Here is an 18,434-nt window from a genome sequence, read left to right as displayed (position 1 = left end):
TCTGTTTTTTGAAAAAGAAGACTTGGTTGTGTGTGTGTGTGTGTGTGTGTGTGGTGACATGTTTAGAAAATACAAATAAGAAAAAAGAGGACTTTTTTACAACCTAGAAATTGTCACTATCATGGATATTTTAATATATGCTGTCCTAATAAATAATATATATGTTTTTAAAAATACATTATTGTATTTAGAACATGTTGTTAAATACAGGTGGTGGCTCATGCCTGTAATTCCAGCAGTTTGGAATTGCTGAGATGGGAGGATTGCTTGAGGCCAGAAATTCAAGACCAGCCTGTGAAACATAGCAAGACCCCATCTCTTTTAAAAAAGTGAAAAATAAATAGAAATATATTATTTATACATATCATGTTGTTACCATTTTAGTTAAAAATAAACTTTAAATATTTTTCAATATGATTTATTTTCTTTCAAATCATTTTGGATAGTTAACTAGAATTCTATTATGTGTGTGTGCGTGTCTGCATGTATGTATATAATGATAATCATATCCATATTGCTGGACATGTAGATGCTTCTAATTCTTTATGTATATGTATGTGTATGCAAATAATACGGCTATGAAGATTCTTTCCTCTAAATATTGTGTATCTCTTTGACATTTTAAAAAATATAAATTCTAGAAATGGAAATGCTACATCAGAGGGTAATACACACATTTACGTCTCTTAATCTATGTTGTTAGACTGAGTTCCAGAAGGTTGTGTCAATGCACACTGCTAACAAAAGCATATGAGAGCAATCATTTCCCTCACACTAAGTTTTGTAACTTTAAAAAAAATTTTTGCCAATTCCATTTGTCCTTGCTGTTAAGTCTAGAAGACAATTATTTCAGGCTTCTTTATAACCCTCTAAACTGAGCTATAAAAGAAAGCTGTACATTTTTTACCAAGAAAATTTTAAAAAGAAAATGAAATATACATATTTCCTATAAAACATTAGAATTTATAGCATTATATATATATATTTTTTAATTTTATTATTATTTTACTTTAAGTTTTAGGGTACATGTGCACAACGTGCAGGTTTGTTACATATGTATACATGTGCCATGTTGGTGTACTGCACCCATTAACTTGTCATTTAGCATTAGGTATATCTCCTAATGCTATCCCTTCCCCCTAAAAAAAATAAAGAAATAAATAAAATAAAAAAGAATTTATAGCATTATAAACCAATAGATGCTTATTAGGTTTAACTTTTATTTAGACATTTAGATATCCCTCATTATCTCTTTGATGTTTGTTATGATCATTGCTGGGATTATAGTCATGTTTTATTTTGGAATGTTTTGTTTTACATTGAAAGATTTTATTTCTCACATTTGAACATTTTCACAATAATATATGGTTAGTTTTACTTCAAAGTGACTGGGTATTTCAGAGTGTGGAAAATGTCCTGATGTGATTAAGGAAGAAGAGAACCTATATTCAAATTCAGGAAGAAGAAAAAAAAAAGACACAAAAACAATACAAAGGTTGTTTTATTGTAGAGAAGGGAAGAGAGCATCAATAGGAATAAAAATCATTTAGCACCTATTTTGTGTTAATTGCGGCAAAGTTGGAGAAATAAAGAGTTACAGCAATATGTGTTTTTATAAAAACTATAAGTAGCATGTAACTATCAAATTTGTATGTACATATATACACACACATACGTACATATGTTTATACATCATTAACTACTTATACATACATATGTATATGTGTACATATCTATATATGTATACATACATACATGTTTATATGTTGGGTATATATACTTATATGTATACATATATGCATATGTATACATATACATATACATAAATTTTAAAAAAATACCCCTTAAGTTGTCAGGCTGTGTTTCTCAAATATTACCAAATTGCCCTAAAAGCTAGACATATTTCCTCTCATGTTTCATTTTGTTTCCAAAAGCAGCAAATGTTGATTCTTTATTACTTATACATGAAAGAACACTTACATGTTCTCTAATGGCAAGAGTGGTTTTTATAATGCAGTATTTTAGTGTATTTTTTTCCAAAACTTTTATAGAAAATAAAAAATAATATGACTGTGTCTTCTAAATAAATTTCTGTAAATTTGAATCATAATAGAAGCGTAGATTTTAAATTTTATCATAGGGGGAGGAGCCAAGATGGCCGAATAGGAACAGCTCCGGTCTACAGCTCCCAGCGCAAGCAACGCAGAAGACGAGGGATTTCTGCATTTCCATCTGAGGTACCGTGTTCATCTCACTAGGGAGTGCCAGACAGTGGGCGCAGGTCAGTGGGTGAGTGCACCATGCGCCAGCCGAAGCAGGGGCGAGGCATTGCCTCACTCGGGAAGTGCAAGGGGTCAGGGAGTTCCCTTTCCAGGGGTGACAGACGGCACCTGGAAAATCGGGCCACTCCCACCCGAATACTGTGCTTTTCCGATGGGCTTAGGAAACGGTGCCCCAGGAGAGTATAGCCCACACCTGGCTCAGAGGGTCCTACGCCCACAGAGTCTCCCTGATTGCTAGCACAGCAGTCTGAGATCAAACAGCAAGTCGGCAGCGAGGCAGGGGGAGGGGCGCCCGCCATTGCCCAGGCTCGCTTAGGTAAGCAAAGCAGCCAGGAGGCTTGAACTGGGTGGAGCCCACCACAGCTCAAGGAGGCCTGCCTGCCTCTGTAGGCTCCACCTCTGGGGGCAGGGCACAGACAAACAAAAAGACAGCAGTAACCACTGCAGACTTAAATGTCCCTGTCTGACAGCTTTGAGGAGAACAGTGGTTCTCCCAGCACGCAACTGGAGATCTGAGAACGGGCTGACTGCCTCCTCAAGTGGGTCCCTGACCCCTGACCCCCGAGCAGCCTAACTGGGAGGCACCCCCCAGCAGAAAAACTGGAAACTCTAAAAAGCAGAGTACCTCTCCTCCTCCAAAGGAACGCAGTTCCTCACCAGCAACGGAACAAAGCTGGACGGAGAATGACTTTGACGAGCTGAGAGAAGAAGGCTTCAGACGATCAAATTACTCCGAGCTACGGGAGGATATTCAAACCAAAGGCAAAGAAGTTGAAAACTTTGAAAAAAATTTAGAAGAATGTATAACTAGAATAACCAATACAGAGAAGTGCTTAAAGGAGCTGATGGAGCTGAAAACCAAGGCTCGAGAACTAGGTGAAGAATGCAGAAGCCTCAGGGGCCGATGCGATCAAATGGAAGAAAGGGTATCAGCCCTGGAAGATGAAATGAATGAAATGAAGTGAGAAGGGAAGTTTAGAGAAAAAAGAATAAAAAGAAACAAGCAAAGCCTCCAAGAAATGTGGGACTATGTGAAAAGACCAAATCTACGTCTCATTGGTGTACCTGAAAGTGACGGGGAGAATGGAAACAAGCTGGAAAACACTCTGCAGGATATTATCCAGGAGAACTTCCCCAATCTAGCAAGGCAGGCCAACATTCAGATTCAGGAAATACAGAGAATGCCACAAAGATACTCCTCGAGAAGAGCAACTCCAAGACACATAATTGTCAGATTCACCAAAGTTGAAATGAAGGAAAAAATGTTAAGGGCAGCCAGAGAGAAAGGTCGGGTTACCATCAAAGGGAAGCCCATCAGACTAACAGCGGATCTCTCGGCAGAAACCCTACAAGCCAGAAGAGAGTGGGGGCCAATATTCAACATTCTTAAAGAAAAGAATTTTCAACCCAGAATTTCATATCCTGCCAAACTAAGCTTCATGAGTGAAGGAGAAATAAAATACTTTACAGACAAGCAAATGCTGAGAGATTTTGTCACCACCAGGCATGCCCTAAAAGAGCTCCTGAAGGAAGCGCTAAACATGGAAAGGCACAACCGGTACCAGCTGCTGCAAAATCATACCGAAATGTAAAGACCATCGAGACTAGGAAGAGACTGCATCAACTAACGAGCAAAATAACCAGCTAACATCATAATGACAGGATCAGATTCACACACAACAATATTAACTTTAAATGTAAATGGACTAAATGCTCCAATTAAAAGACACAGACTGGCAAATTTGGTAAAGACTCAAGACCCATCAGTGTGCTGTATTCAGGAAACCCATCTCACGTGCAGAGACACACATAGACTCAAAATAAAAGGATGGAGGAAGATCTACCAAGCAAATGGAAAACAAAAAAAGGCAGGGGTTGCAATCCTAGTCTCTGATAAAACAGACTTTAAACCAACAAAGATCAAAAGAGACAAAGAAGGCCATTACATAATGGTAAAGGGATTAATTCAACAAGAAGAGCTAACTATCCTAAATATATATGCACCCAATACAGGAGCACCCAGATTCATAAAGCAAGTCCTGAGTGACCTACAAAGAGACTTAGACTCCCACACATTAATAATGGGAGACTTTAACACCCCACTGTCAACATTAGACAGATCAACGAGACAGAAAGTCAACAAGGATACCCAGGAATTGAACTCAGCTCTGCACCAAGCGGACCTAATAGACATCTACAGAACTCTCCACCCCAAATCAACAGAATATACATTTTTTTCAGCACCACACCACACCTATTCCAAAATTGACCATATACTTGGAAGTAAAGCTCTCCTCAATAAATGTAAAAGAACAGAAATTATAACAAACTATCTCTCAGATCACAGTGCAATCAAGCTAGAACTCAGGATTAAGAATCTCACTCAAAACTGCTCAACTACGTGGAAACTGAACAACCTGTTCCTGAATGACTACTGGGTACATAACGAAATGAAGGCAGAAATAAAGATGTTCTTTGAAACCAACGAGAGCCAAGACACAACATACCAGAATCTCTGGGATGCATTGAAAGCAGTGTGTAGAGGGAAATTTATAGCACTAAATGCCCACAAGAGAAAGCAGGAAAGATCCAAAATTGACACCCTAACATCACAATTAAAAGAACTAGAAAAGCAAGAGCAAACACATTCAAAAGCTAGCAGAAGGCAGGAAATAACTAAAATCAGAGCAGAACTGAAGGAAATAGAGACACAAAAAAACCTTGAAAAAATAAATGAATCCAGGAGCTGGTTTTTTGAAAGGATCAACAAAATTGATAGACCTCTAGCAAGATTAATGAAGAAAAAAAGAGAGAAGAATCAAATAGATGCAATAAAAAATGATAAAGGGGATATCACCACCGATCCCACAGAAATACAAACTACCATTAGAGAATATTACAAACACCTCTACACAAATAAACTAGAAAATCTAGAAGAAATGGATAAATTCCTCAACACATACACCCTCCCAAGACTAAACCAGGAAGAAGTTGAATCTCTGAATAGACCGATAACAGGAGCTGAAATTGTGGCAATAATCAATAGCTTACCAACCAAAAAAAGTCCAGGACCAGATGGGTTCACAGCCGAATTCTACCAGAGGTACAAGGAGGAGCTGGTACCATTCCTTCAGAAACTATTCCAATCAATAGAAAAAGAGGGAATCCTCCCTAACTCATTTTATGAGGCCAGCATCATCCTGATACCAAAGCCTGGCAGAGACACAACAAAAAAAAGAGAATTTTAGACCAATATCCTTGATGAACATTGATGCAAAAATCCTCAATAAAATACTGGCAAAGAGAATCCAGCAGCACATCAAAAAGCTTATCCACCATGATCAAGTGGGCTTCATCCCTGGGATGCAAGGCTGGTTCAATATACGCAAATCAATAACTGTAATCCAGCATATAAACAGAACCAAAGACAAAAACCACATGATTATCTCAATAGATGCAGAAAAGGCCTTTGACAAAATTCAACAACCCTTCATGCTAAAAACTCTCAATAAATTAGGTATTGATGGGGCATATCTCAAAATAATAAGAGCTATTTATGACAAACCCACAGCCAATATCATACTGAATGGGCAAAAACTGGAAGCATTCCCTTTGAAAACTGGCACAAGACAGGGATGCCCTCTCTCACCACTTCTATTCAACATAGTGTTGGAAGTTCTGGCCAGGGCAATTAGGCAAGAGAAGGAAATCAAGGGTATTCAATTAGGAAAAGAGGAAGTCAAATTGTCCCTGTTTGCAGATGACATGATAGTATATCTAGAAAACCCCATTGTCTCAGCCCAAAATCTCCTTAAGCTGATAAGCAACTTCAGCAAAGTCTCAGGATACAAAATCAATGTACAAAAATCACAAGCATTCTTATACATCAATAACAGACAAACAGAGAGCCAAATCATGAGTGAACTCCCATTCACAATTGCTTCAAAGAGAATAAAATACCTAGGAATCCAACTTACAAGGGACGTGAAGGACCTCTTCAAGGAGAACTACAAACCACTGCTCAAGGAAATAAAAGAGGATACAAAGAAATGGAAGAACATTCCATGCTCATGAGTAGGAAGAATCAATATCATGAAAATGGCCATACTGCCCAAGGTAATTTACAGATTCAATGCCATCCCCATCAAGTTACCAATGACTTTCTTCACAGAATTGGAAAAAACTACTTTAAAGTTCATATGGAACCAAAAAAGAGCCCACATCGCCAAGTCAATCCTAAGCCAAAAGAACAAAGCTGGAGGCATCACACTACCTGACTTCAAACTATACTACAAGGCTACAGTAACCAAAACAGCATGGTACTGGTACCAAAACAGAGATATAGATGAATGGAACAGAACAGAGCCGTCAGAAATAATGCCGCATATCTACAACCATCTGATCTTTGACAAACCTGAGAAAAACAAGCAATGGGGAAAGGATTCCCTGTTTAATAAATGGTGCTGGGAAAAGTGGCTAGCCATATGTAGAAAGCTGAAACTGGATCCCTTCCTTACACCTTATACAAAAATCAATTCAAGATGGATTAAAGACTTAAATGTTACACCTAAAACCATAAAACCCCTAGAAGAAAATCTAGGCATTACCATTCAGGACATAGGCATGGGCAAGGACTTCATGTCTAAAACACCAAAAGCAATGGCAACAAAAGCCAGAATTGACAAATGGGATCTAATTAAACTAAAGAGCTTCTGCACAGCAAAGGAAACTATCATCAGAGTGAACAGGTAACCTACACAATGGGAGAAAATTTTCGCAACCTACTCATCTGACAAAGGGCTAATATCCAGAATCTACAATGAACTCCAACAAATTTACAAGAAAAAAACAAACAACCCCATCAAAAAGTGGGCGAAGGACATGAACAGACACTTTTCAAAAGAAGACATTTATGCAGCCAAAAAACACATGAAAAAATGCTCACCATCACTGGCCATCAGAGAAATGCAAATCAAAACCACAATGAGATACCATCTCACACCAGTTAGAATGGCAATCATTAAAAAGTCAGGAAACAACAGGTGCTGGAGAGGATGTGGAGAAATAGGAACACTTTTACACTGTTGGTGGGACTGTAAACTAGTTCAACCCTTGTGGAAGTCAGTGTGGTGATTCCTCAGGGATCTAGAACTAGAAATTCCATTTGACCCAGCCATCCCATTACTGGGTATATACCCAAAGGACTATAAATCATGCTGCTATAAAGACGCATGCACACGTATGTTTATTGTGGCATTATTCACAATAGCAAAGACTTGGAACCAACCCAAATGTCCAACAATGATAGACTGGATTAAGAAAATGTGGCACTTATACACCATGGAATACTATGCAGCCAGAAAAAATGATGAGTTCATGTCCTTTGTAGGGACATGGATGAAATTGGAAATCATCATTTTCAGTAAACTATCACAAGAACAAAAAACCAAACACCGCATATTCTCACTCATAGGTGGGAATTGAACAATGAGAACACATGGACACAGGAAGGGGAACATCACACTTCGGGGACTGTTGTGGGGTTGGGGGAGGGGGAGGGGGATAGCATTGGGAGATATACCTAATGCTAGATGACGAGTTGGTGGGTGCAGCACACCAGCATGGCACATGTATACATATGTAACTTACCTGCACATTGTGCACATGTACCATAGAGCCTAAAGTATAATAATAACAATAATAATAATAATAATAAAAAATTTATCATAAAACTATATGCTTACCTAATGAACAAGATATTTATTTAGGGTATTATGTATTCATGTAAAATTGACTAACAGTTAAATTAACTTAGGATCATTTCTCTTTCCAAAGTTAATGATAATAATAAATATTAAAAAGGCATTTTGTTTTTCAGTGTTTAGTCAGAGTAACCTCCAAAGTGTGATCAGTTTTCTATTCTAGTCTTTTTTGCAATTTTGATTTCTAGGATTTTTCCTTACTCCCAATTTCATTTTTGATGAGGCTTAATCCTACCAGCAATTGCAGCTACATGTAGGTAACTTTTAAAGTGAAAAGGCTCCACTCTTGCTCTATAATAAAGTCATTTTGCTTATAAAGAGTGCCATAAATTGCTGGAGATTGCTGACAGTTGTTATAGACACTTTTATAACTATAGTCATTCACTGATCTTTCTTTTTATCATTTAAATAAAATTTGGGAAGAGTTGTTATTGCCCAACATATTTCAAGTATTAAAAAAATAACTAAGGTAATATATCATGTGTCATTTTAGAAGATGACTATTTCAATGTGAATCTATTTAGAGTTTGACCACCCTAACTCTTCTAAATAGCAATACACAGTTATTCACACACACACATGCATACATGCAGGCACCTACTAGCCCTACTCACTTTACCCAAGAGAGTATCATGACTATACTTTAAACCATAAGTAAGATTTGAAAATTCTAGATAGTATTAAAAATGCTTTCCTTGCTCTACTATTTCTTTATAGTATTGATTAATTTCTTGCATACTTCAAAATTTATATATTTATTTTTTATATTGGCAGGCTCTCCCCTTTTTAAACTTTTAAGAACAGAAATCTTTGTCTGTTTTCATATACTGTTGTATCTAAATGGATGAAACAGGTACTGACACAGAATAAGTTTGTTGAATGACAAATCTAAATTTTCCATAGTTTATTAAGTCTATAGAATTTGATTTTTTAAGATATGAAGAAGTGTTCACTATTATGCTGTTGGTTTGCTTGCAATACCTTTGCTAATTAATTCAGAGAAAATTCTACTGCTCAGACTAAGAGTATGAAGATGTGGTGTAAAAAAGTCACATGTCCTTCAAATATGTGAGATTTCAAAACAAAAATTTTAATCTTAGGACTAGGTTAAAAAATAATTTATTCCGGAATAACTCAGGACTTTATGTTAAAAATAGATATTAAATAATTTAGACATTCTGGGTTTTATTCTTTTTCACATTGCTTAATATTAATAGTTGGATAGATCTGAGAAGCTATTTCAATCTCCATTCCTCAGTTTCTTTAAAATGAGTATTAATAATAGCATAATATGGTTGTGAGGTTTGAATTAGTTGAAAAATTCAAACAAAAATTGGATAAACTATGATCCTGAGAAAGATTTTCAAATCTTGCAAAAAGCTCCAGTGTTAATCAGGGAATTTGAATTGCCACAGGCAGTAAGCAGGGAACTGACTTAAATATTTAAAGAAAACAACAGAAAAACCTGACTTTTCAAATTTAGATGAACTACCAATATTTTTGTTGATATTATTGATACTTGAATCAATCACAATATGAACAAATTTGCCAACTTGAGGTGACATAGATCTAAGGATTTACTTAGTTCACTGCTCTTTTCCACTTCTTGGTTCTTCTCACTCCAGCAGTTCACTATGCTACCTGTTCCACAGATCCTGAATACATTACTGTTCATGCCTAAGGGCTTTAAAACAGACTGAAAAAGAATACATACTATTGTGTCTAACTCAAAAAGGAAAATACTTTTCAGTCTCCACACGAAATCTTTTACATCTTTCTTTCACCTTATTGTCATGAACATCGCAACTACTTTTCTAATTCTTACTGACCAATCCACAAAACTCAGTTGCTAGAGTGGCCTCTGACCTCTCTCCTGTATATGAGTATGCCATTTAGGCATCCACCTCAGTGCCTGTGATAAATTATGAACAACTTGAAGTTAGGGACTGTTTAATATTTAATTTTTAATCTACAGTGATCTTGTGGTGCCTTATAAAATCCACAGAAAATTAAATTATAAACAAAATTTCTCAGCTTGAAAATTCACAAGTAAAGTAGAAAATATGAAATGCTCTTAAAAGAAAATGTGCAAATTTGTAATTCCAAATTAGTCATAAGACTGTCTTATACATCAATATGCTTTAAGGGACATGGATGAAGCTGGAAACTATCATTCTCAGCAAACTATCTCAAGGACAAAAAACCAAACACCGCATGTTCTCACTCATAGGTGGGAATTGAACAATGAGAACACATGGACACAGGAAGGGGAACATCACACACCGGGGCCTGTTGTGGGGTGTGGGGAGAGGGGAGGGATAGCATTAGGAGATATACCTAATGTAAATGATGAGTTAATGGGTGCAGCACACCAACATGGCACATGTATGCGTATGTAACAAACCTGCACGTTGTGCACATGTACCCTAGAACTCAAAAGTACAATAAAAAATATATATATAAAGAAAAAAGAGAAAATATTTTTTTATCTGTGTTTTTCTTTCAACTTTTATTTCAGCTTCAGGGGGTACATGTGCACGTTTGTTACCTGGGTGTATTGCATGATGCTGAGGTTTGGGTACCAATGATCTTGTCACCCAGTAGGTAGCTTTTCAACACTTTTTCCCCCTTTCCCTCTTCCTCCTCTAGTAGTCCCCAGTTTCTATTGTGGTCATCTTTATGCCCATGAGAACTCAATGTTTAGCTCCCACTTATAAGTGAGAATATGTGGTATTTGGTTTTCTATTTGTGCATTAATTATCTTATGATAATTTCCTCTAATTTCATTCATGTCACTGCAAATAACAAGTTATTTTTTTAATGGCTGCATAGTATACCATGTTGTATATAGACTACATTTTTTTTTCAATGTACAAAAGTCAATTGTATTTATAAATACAACCAATAAATGATCTGAAAATATTAAGTATATTTTCACTTATAATAAATGCAAATATATATATATTCATTTTTCATTTTGGATTCAGGGGTTAAATGTGCAGGGTTGTTGCATGAGTATATTGCATGATGCTGAGGTTTGTGATATGGATGGTTCCATCACCCAGATGGTCAGCATTAGTACCCCATAGGTAGTTTTTCAGTCCATGCCCCGCTTCATCATTTCCCTGTGTAGTATCCCCCAGTATATACTGCTAACATCTTTATATTCATGAGTGCCCAAGGCTTAACTCCCACTTACATGTGAGAACATGCTATATTTCTTTCTTGTTCCTGCATTAATTTGCTTAGGACAATGTCCTCCAGTTCCATCCATGTTGCTGCAAATGACATAATTTTTTTCCTTTTTATGGCTGTGTATTATTCCATGGTATATATGTACCGTATTTTCTTTATCCAATCCACCATTGATGGGCACCTTGGTTGAGTCCATGTCTTTATTATTGTGAATAGCTCTGCAATTAACATACAAATACATGTGTCTTTTTGATAATTTTTTTTCCTTTGGGTATATAAACCCAGGAGTGGGATGGCTGGGTCAAATGGTAGTTCTGTTTTAAGTTCTTTGAGAAATCTCCAAACTGCCTTCCACAGGGACTGAACTAATTTATATTCCCAACAACAGTATATAAGCTTTCCCTTTTATCCAAAGCTTCACCAGAATCTGTTATTTTTTATTTTCCAATAGTAGCCATTTTGGCTGGTGTGGGATGGTATTTCATTGTGGTTTTGAGTTGCGTTTCTCTGATGATTAGTGATGTGGAGCATTGTTTCATATGTTTCTTGGCCACTTGTATGTCTTCTTTTCAGAAGTGTCTTTTGAGAAGTGCCCATTTTTAATGGGTTTATTTGCATTTTGCTTGTTCAATTGTTTAAGCTCCTTATAGATTCTAGATATTAAACCTTTGTCAGATGCATAATTTGTGAATCTACCGTTGGTCTACATTTTTACATAATGTATAAAGAATATTGCATAATATTGTATTTTATATTGAAAATTTGATAAAATGTAGATTTTAAGTACTGTTAACACACAGACACACATGCACACATGTACAATGAGACATTACTATGGAAGGTGATGGATGTGTGAATGTGTTTACCTATAGTAATCATTTCATTATCTACTTGCATATCAAAACATCATGTTGTACACCTTAAATAGACACAATAAAAAAGTTCTATAAAATTGACATTAGTTAACACACAAAGTAAAAAATAACACAAAAATTCTCGGTAAATAGTGGCTGTATAATAATTCATGGCAATTATAATGATGATAATTAAATAGTTTAAAATTCATGACAGTTTATCATAATTACTTTGTGTCAATTTGTATTTATAACAGATATATTCAAAAGAAATGATTGTCATGAAAGTTGCTGTACCCAAAATATTGGCTATCACATTTTTAATTTCTGCTTTTCTATTAACATAAATTATTTATAGTGACATTGAACAATATACCCTTGAAAACATATTTTAAATGTTAAGTATATCAAGAAAAGAGAGACCATATCTAAAATGAAATATAATGCATGCTTTCGATACAATATATAGATTCGGTGTCATAAAGTCATGGCTTTTTTCATAAAATCTTTTCAAATTGATGACTAACAATTTATTATATTTGAAATTATGCAGTTGTTCTAACTTGTGTAGTAAAACTCACATTAACACCTCAATTTTATAATGACTTTATGAATTTTTCTGCATGCATTATAAACTTGAATCTTTTAAATAATATATAAATTTTTGTCAATTATTTTTCCAGTATTCTCTGCAATTATCTTTGTGACCATTTCACAACCAAATTCTATTTGGTAATTATTTTTAGAATTTTATATCCTGAGTATTCTACTAAAAACTTTTTACTATATTTTATTTAATCACTAAAACACTTGTTTGAGTTAGTGATTAGTTTCCTTCCATTTTACAGTTGAGGAATCTAAGTTTTAACAAGTTTGAGAAGTTTATCAAAAGTTACATTGCAAATAAGTAGGAGTATTGGGGAGCTGAAAAAGAGCATTCTGACTTTAGTCCTTAATTTTCAAGCTATACTATCTCTGTTATATGAGTTTACTATTTTTATAATGCATATAAACATGTATTCAGTTAAGTGCTAAACTTCTAACTTTGTATTTTTTATTTTAAATGTGTTTTTAGGACACTTGATCAGTTTACATGTGTTTTTATACATATACTTTTTGTGCATATATTTCAATTATTGACTGGTTGGAATTTAAAAAACCCATCTATTTATTTGCTTTGTACAATGCAGGAAGAAACTAATGCATTTAAAAGGTGTCCACATCTTGCAAAAATACAAAGAGATAGGGTAAAAACATGCATAGCATTGAATTCGCCGTTAATCTGACCATATCCCCATTTGACACACTAGAAAACCTGTATTTACTGTTAAATGATGGGCTTTCTTATAAAAAAAAAGAAAACCTGAAAAGCCAGAGTATGAATCCTTGTCATTTATACAATTCATAAAATCAGTTTAACCTCCCCAGATGTAAGTGTGTGTATTTGTAATTTAGGCATTTAATTACTTGTAGTCAAGGGGGAGGTTTAAACATTTCTGTTCCTTTCTTTATTATTATTATTATTATTATTATTATTATTATTATTATTTTACTTTAAGTTTTAGGATACATGTACACAATGTGCAGGTTTGTTACATATGTATACATGTGCCATGCTGGTGTGCTGCACCCATTAACTCATCATTTAGCATTAGGTATATCTCCTAATGCTATCCCTCCCCCCTTCCCCCCACCCCACAACAGGCCCTGGTGTGTGATGTTCCCCTTCCTGTGTCCATGTGTTCTCATTGTTCAATTCTCACCTATGAGTGAGAAATGCAGTGTCTGGTTTTTTGTCCTTGCGACAGTTTGCTGAGAATGATAGTTTCCAGCTTCATCCATGTCCCTACAAAGGACATGAACTCATCCTTTTTTATGGCTGCATAGTATTCCGTGGTGTATATGTGCCACATTTTCTTAATCCAGTCTATCATTGTTGGACATTTGGGTTGGTTCCAAGTCTTCGCTATTGTGAATAGTGCCTGACTTTCTTTTGCTGAAAAAGGATCTCATTAGTATAGTCTACCCTGGGGACACTTTGGAAGAGGGTCAGAGGGGAGTATGGCATTATATAGCAGCAAAGAAACAAAAAACCTGTGACAAAATCTTGCTTTTCAATTTATCCATTGATAGAAACTTCTGCTTTCTGTTGCACAGTGAACCCTATCATGCAAATTCTCCATTGTCAGATTTTGTGAACCCTCATGTCTCAAGTATGTTTGACCTAAACAGGCCCGATTCTCTCCCACTTGCAATTACTTGTTAAAGATGGACTTTATTCATTAAAGCAAAAATGATTGAATATCACTCTATCTTAGGGAAGCAAATTTAGAAAGTCTTAATATACAGTTTAATAATAAATGATGCAGTAGTCAGAATTTGTTTTAATCTTTTAAAAATAACATTATTATGCAATATTGCCATTATTTGAATTCATTCTCCTAAGACTGCTTTACGCAGTTTCTCAAGGCTCTTGAAGGCAGTAAATGGCATATCCTTGGTCTTCTTATTCCAAATGGTGTCTCTTTTCTTATGACAGGTACAAGATCTTTTCTTAATTATAACATTGTTTTCTCCATCAATCTCTGGGAATGAGTAAACTTTTAGCTATTAGGAAATATATATCAGTGATAAATGTTCTAATGGGAATATGCATGAAGAAAGAATCAAGATCTGAAATCTTAAAGAGGTGCAAACTCTAATCACAGCAGTGGTTTGTCAGTTGGCGTTACTTGCTGTCTGGATGTCATTTCAGATTTCTTGGTGATTGCCCTCCATTCCTGCTTTCACAAAAAAAAAAAAAAAAAAAAAAAAAAAATCAGGCACCGTGCAGTGGCTCATGCCTGTAAGCCCAGCACTTTGGGAGGCTGAGGCAGGTGGGATCACTTGAGGTCACAAGTTCGTGATTAGCCAACATGATGAAACCCTGCCTCTTCTAAAAGCACAAAAAATTAGCCGGACGTGGAGGCATATGCTTGTAATCCCAGGTACTTGGGAGGCTGAGGCAGGAGAATTGCTTCAACCTGGGAGGCGGAGGTTGCAGTGAGCCGAGATTGCACCATTGCACTCCAGCCTGGGTAACAGAGCGAGACTCCATCTCTAAATAAATAAATAAGTAAATAAATAAATATCTAGCTTCTTCCTCCCTTCCTCTCTTTCTCATTTTATTTCTCTTTTATACTAACAATAAGACATTCTTCCTGTGAAAGATCTTTTTCCAATTATTTCGTTTTCTTTCTTCTTTTAACTCGACTGTAATTAAATATTTGTGACTCAAAATTTATACTTGTTGGTCACTTAATCATAATTTTATACGACTACTAAGACTCAAAACTGCTTCTAATATAAAACTTGAACATGCAAATATCTTAGTTTGTACTGGAAATTATTTGTTACAACATCCCTCTCCTCCAGAATAAATCATATTACTAAGATAGAACACTTGGAACTTTTAAGCTAGAAGAAAAAAAAATCTATAATTGTAAGATTTTAGTTATATAACACAAAAATAATATGTATAGATGGATGAAAATAAATTAGAACTTCATTCTTCTTAATATAAGCCTTCTTTAATGAATATAGACTTTTAATTGAATTAAATATCATAGTTAGCTAAAAATCAGACTACCAAAACCTCAGATGTTAGAGAAATAACTGTGAAGGTAAGGCAAAAAAGGATCTGGTCACCAATAAATATATTTGCTAAAGACAGGAAACCTCCTTAGGCACTTCTCTTTAGCAAATTTAATGAAAATTCTACATAAACAAAGTTAAGTCTTTTCATAGGCCTTATAATCTGTCTCATTTTCTAGGTAACCAGAATAGCAGCAATAATAATCTTCAAATGGCCTACAGTTGCTGGAGGCAGACACATCGGAAGGAGACAAAGTATAGAGGCAAAAATTTCTGAGATTATCATTTTATTCCACTCCATCCTACAATTAGTGCCCTAATGGGAACATTTTAAAAAATTAGAACATTAACTTAACTTTACGAAGAGGTAAAGTATGCACCATTGATAAATGTTCTAATATTTTAGGAAAATACTTTGCTATATGCAGTTAAAATACAAAAACTATTGGCACTTAAAAGAAGTAACATGTACCAAAATGTTTATATGATAAAAACTGTATTAAAAATGTTTACTAATATTATCAATAGTATTTATAAATACCATAATTAAGTTAGATTAGTGAATTCTATGATTTGGAAAAATCCACTTCCATGGTTCATAGCATTTTCAAGTAATACTATATAACATATAATACTTTGAATGATAGTAAACAAAGGCAGTATTCTATTTGTTCATTGTAATTTACTGTCTACCCAATTCAGCTTCTCTCTTCTACATCATTTTAAGGGTTCACTCATCTGCACTGAATCTTCTACTCTGTGGCTTACTCCATTTTCTCTTAAGCCAAAATTTTCTCACATCACAGACTTAATTTTATGGGCTAGAACTTATTGTCTAGTACTTCAAATACTATATTCTATATAGTGCATATTCTTATTTTGTCCCTCTACTTCTCATTTTCTCCTTTTTTTGTAAGTATTTAGTATACTGTTTAATTAATTTGTGGGCTTTCTATCTGTAACCTTTTTATATTTTTGTATTTTTTCTAGGGATTACAATATATGTGCCTAAATTATCACACTTTCTTGAGTTAATAATTTAATATTTCAAATAAGATGTAAAATACTTACAGTCCCATACATCGTTTTACTATCCCCTAGTGGCTTCTGTGTTATAGTTGTCATATATATTACATGCATGTACATTGAAAACTCCACCAGGTAAGAATGTTTTCTTTCAAGAGTTATACATATTTTTAAAAAACTAAAAGTAGAAAAATTGTCTTTTATGTTTATCTAGATATTTACCGTTTATGTTGTTCTTTCTTTATTCCTGAAGGTTCATATTTCCCCCTGGTGTTAGTTATTTCCCTCTAGCCTAAAAAACTTCTTTTAACATTTATTTTAGATATGTCAACAGTAAATACTTCTGATTTACCTTCACCTGATAATTTTCTTATTTTGTCTTCATTTCTGAAATATATTTTTGCTAGATACAGAATTCTGGTTTTGTGGCTCTCCTTTAGTACTTTTGAGATGCTGTTCCATGGTCTTCTGGCTGTCATAAATGTCTGATAAGAAATCCTCGGTCATTTAAACCATTGTTCCTCACCTAAGAAGTTAAGAGTAATATAAAGGAAGTAAATACATAGATAGGGAGAGGAGCAGAGAAAGAGAAAATAATGTATTTATGTTATTTTGCTATTAGTATATGGTTGAAAATGATGTAAAGTTTTAGTGCATTATGATTACAATAATAACTATGACAATACATGCTGTAAAACTAAAAGATATGAAGTTGCAGATATCCATAACATGATTTAAAATATGCCCTTTGCCTATTGCAATAAGTCTAAATAGTATTTATAGTTTCTACTTAGGACACCAAAGCAAAGTAAATAGAGACACTGTATCAGTTTAGAATAAGATTCAGTTCCTAAAATAAAAAAGCAAATAAGCTGCAAGAACACATTAGAGATTCATTTCTCTCTCATTTATAAAAAGTCTCCTGTGGGTTGAATGATAGGTTCACATTTGGTGGTGGGGGAAGGGAGTGGAGTGTGGGCTGTCTTATTTCTCTCTCATCCTTAGCATAGGATTCCTTCCTACTTCAGTTCTTCTTGTCACCCAAGATAGAGGCGAAGTTCAGTCCTCATATTTTCATTTCAGATAAGTAAAAAAAGGGAAGAGAGAGAACCAAAGGGTACTATTTCCATATGACTTAGCTGTACATAAGTATCTTTCCTGGAAGACTTCTTTTCTTCACCTCTAGAAGTAAGCAAGACTGTAAATTATAGTTCTTTAAGTAGCAACATTACTTTTTGGAGAAAATAAAATTAGAGTTCTGCTTGTAAGCAAGAAGTATCTAAACCTTAACTTAGATAACTTAGATATTTTGCAATAGCCAAAATATTAAAAAACTCAAATTCCAACAACAGATAAATAAATAAAATGTGGTGTATACATACAGTGGAATACTATTTAGGCTTTTAAAAGGAAATTCTACGTTTTGCAACAACATGGATGACATAAAGGATATTATGCTAAGTGAAATAAAAATACTGAGAAAAAACTAAACTAAACTAAGCAAAAACACTCTTAGTTCCCACAGTTTCTATAGGAGGATTTGGTCTTCATGCAAATATGTGGTTTCATATTGATCATCATTTTGGTAATCTACTGGTGCATAGCAAAGAATCCAAAAGATTCATGGCTGAAAACCAGAACAGTTATCTCAAAGTTTCTATGGGTTAAGAATCTAAGTACTA

The sequence above is a fragment of the Pongo abelii genome, chromosome 10 (genome assembly GCF_028885655.2).
Source record: "Pongo abelii isolate AG06213 chromosome 10, NHGRI_mPonAbe1-v2.0_pri, whole genome shotgun sequence".
Classification (NCBI taxonomy): domain Eukaryota; kingdom Metazoa; phylum Chordata; class Mammalia; order Primates; family Hominidae; genus Pongo; species Pongo abelii.
The sequence above is the reverse complement of the archived record's forward strand: the minus strand, read 5'-3'. Positions refer to the sequence as shown.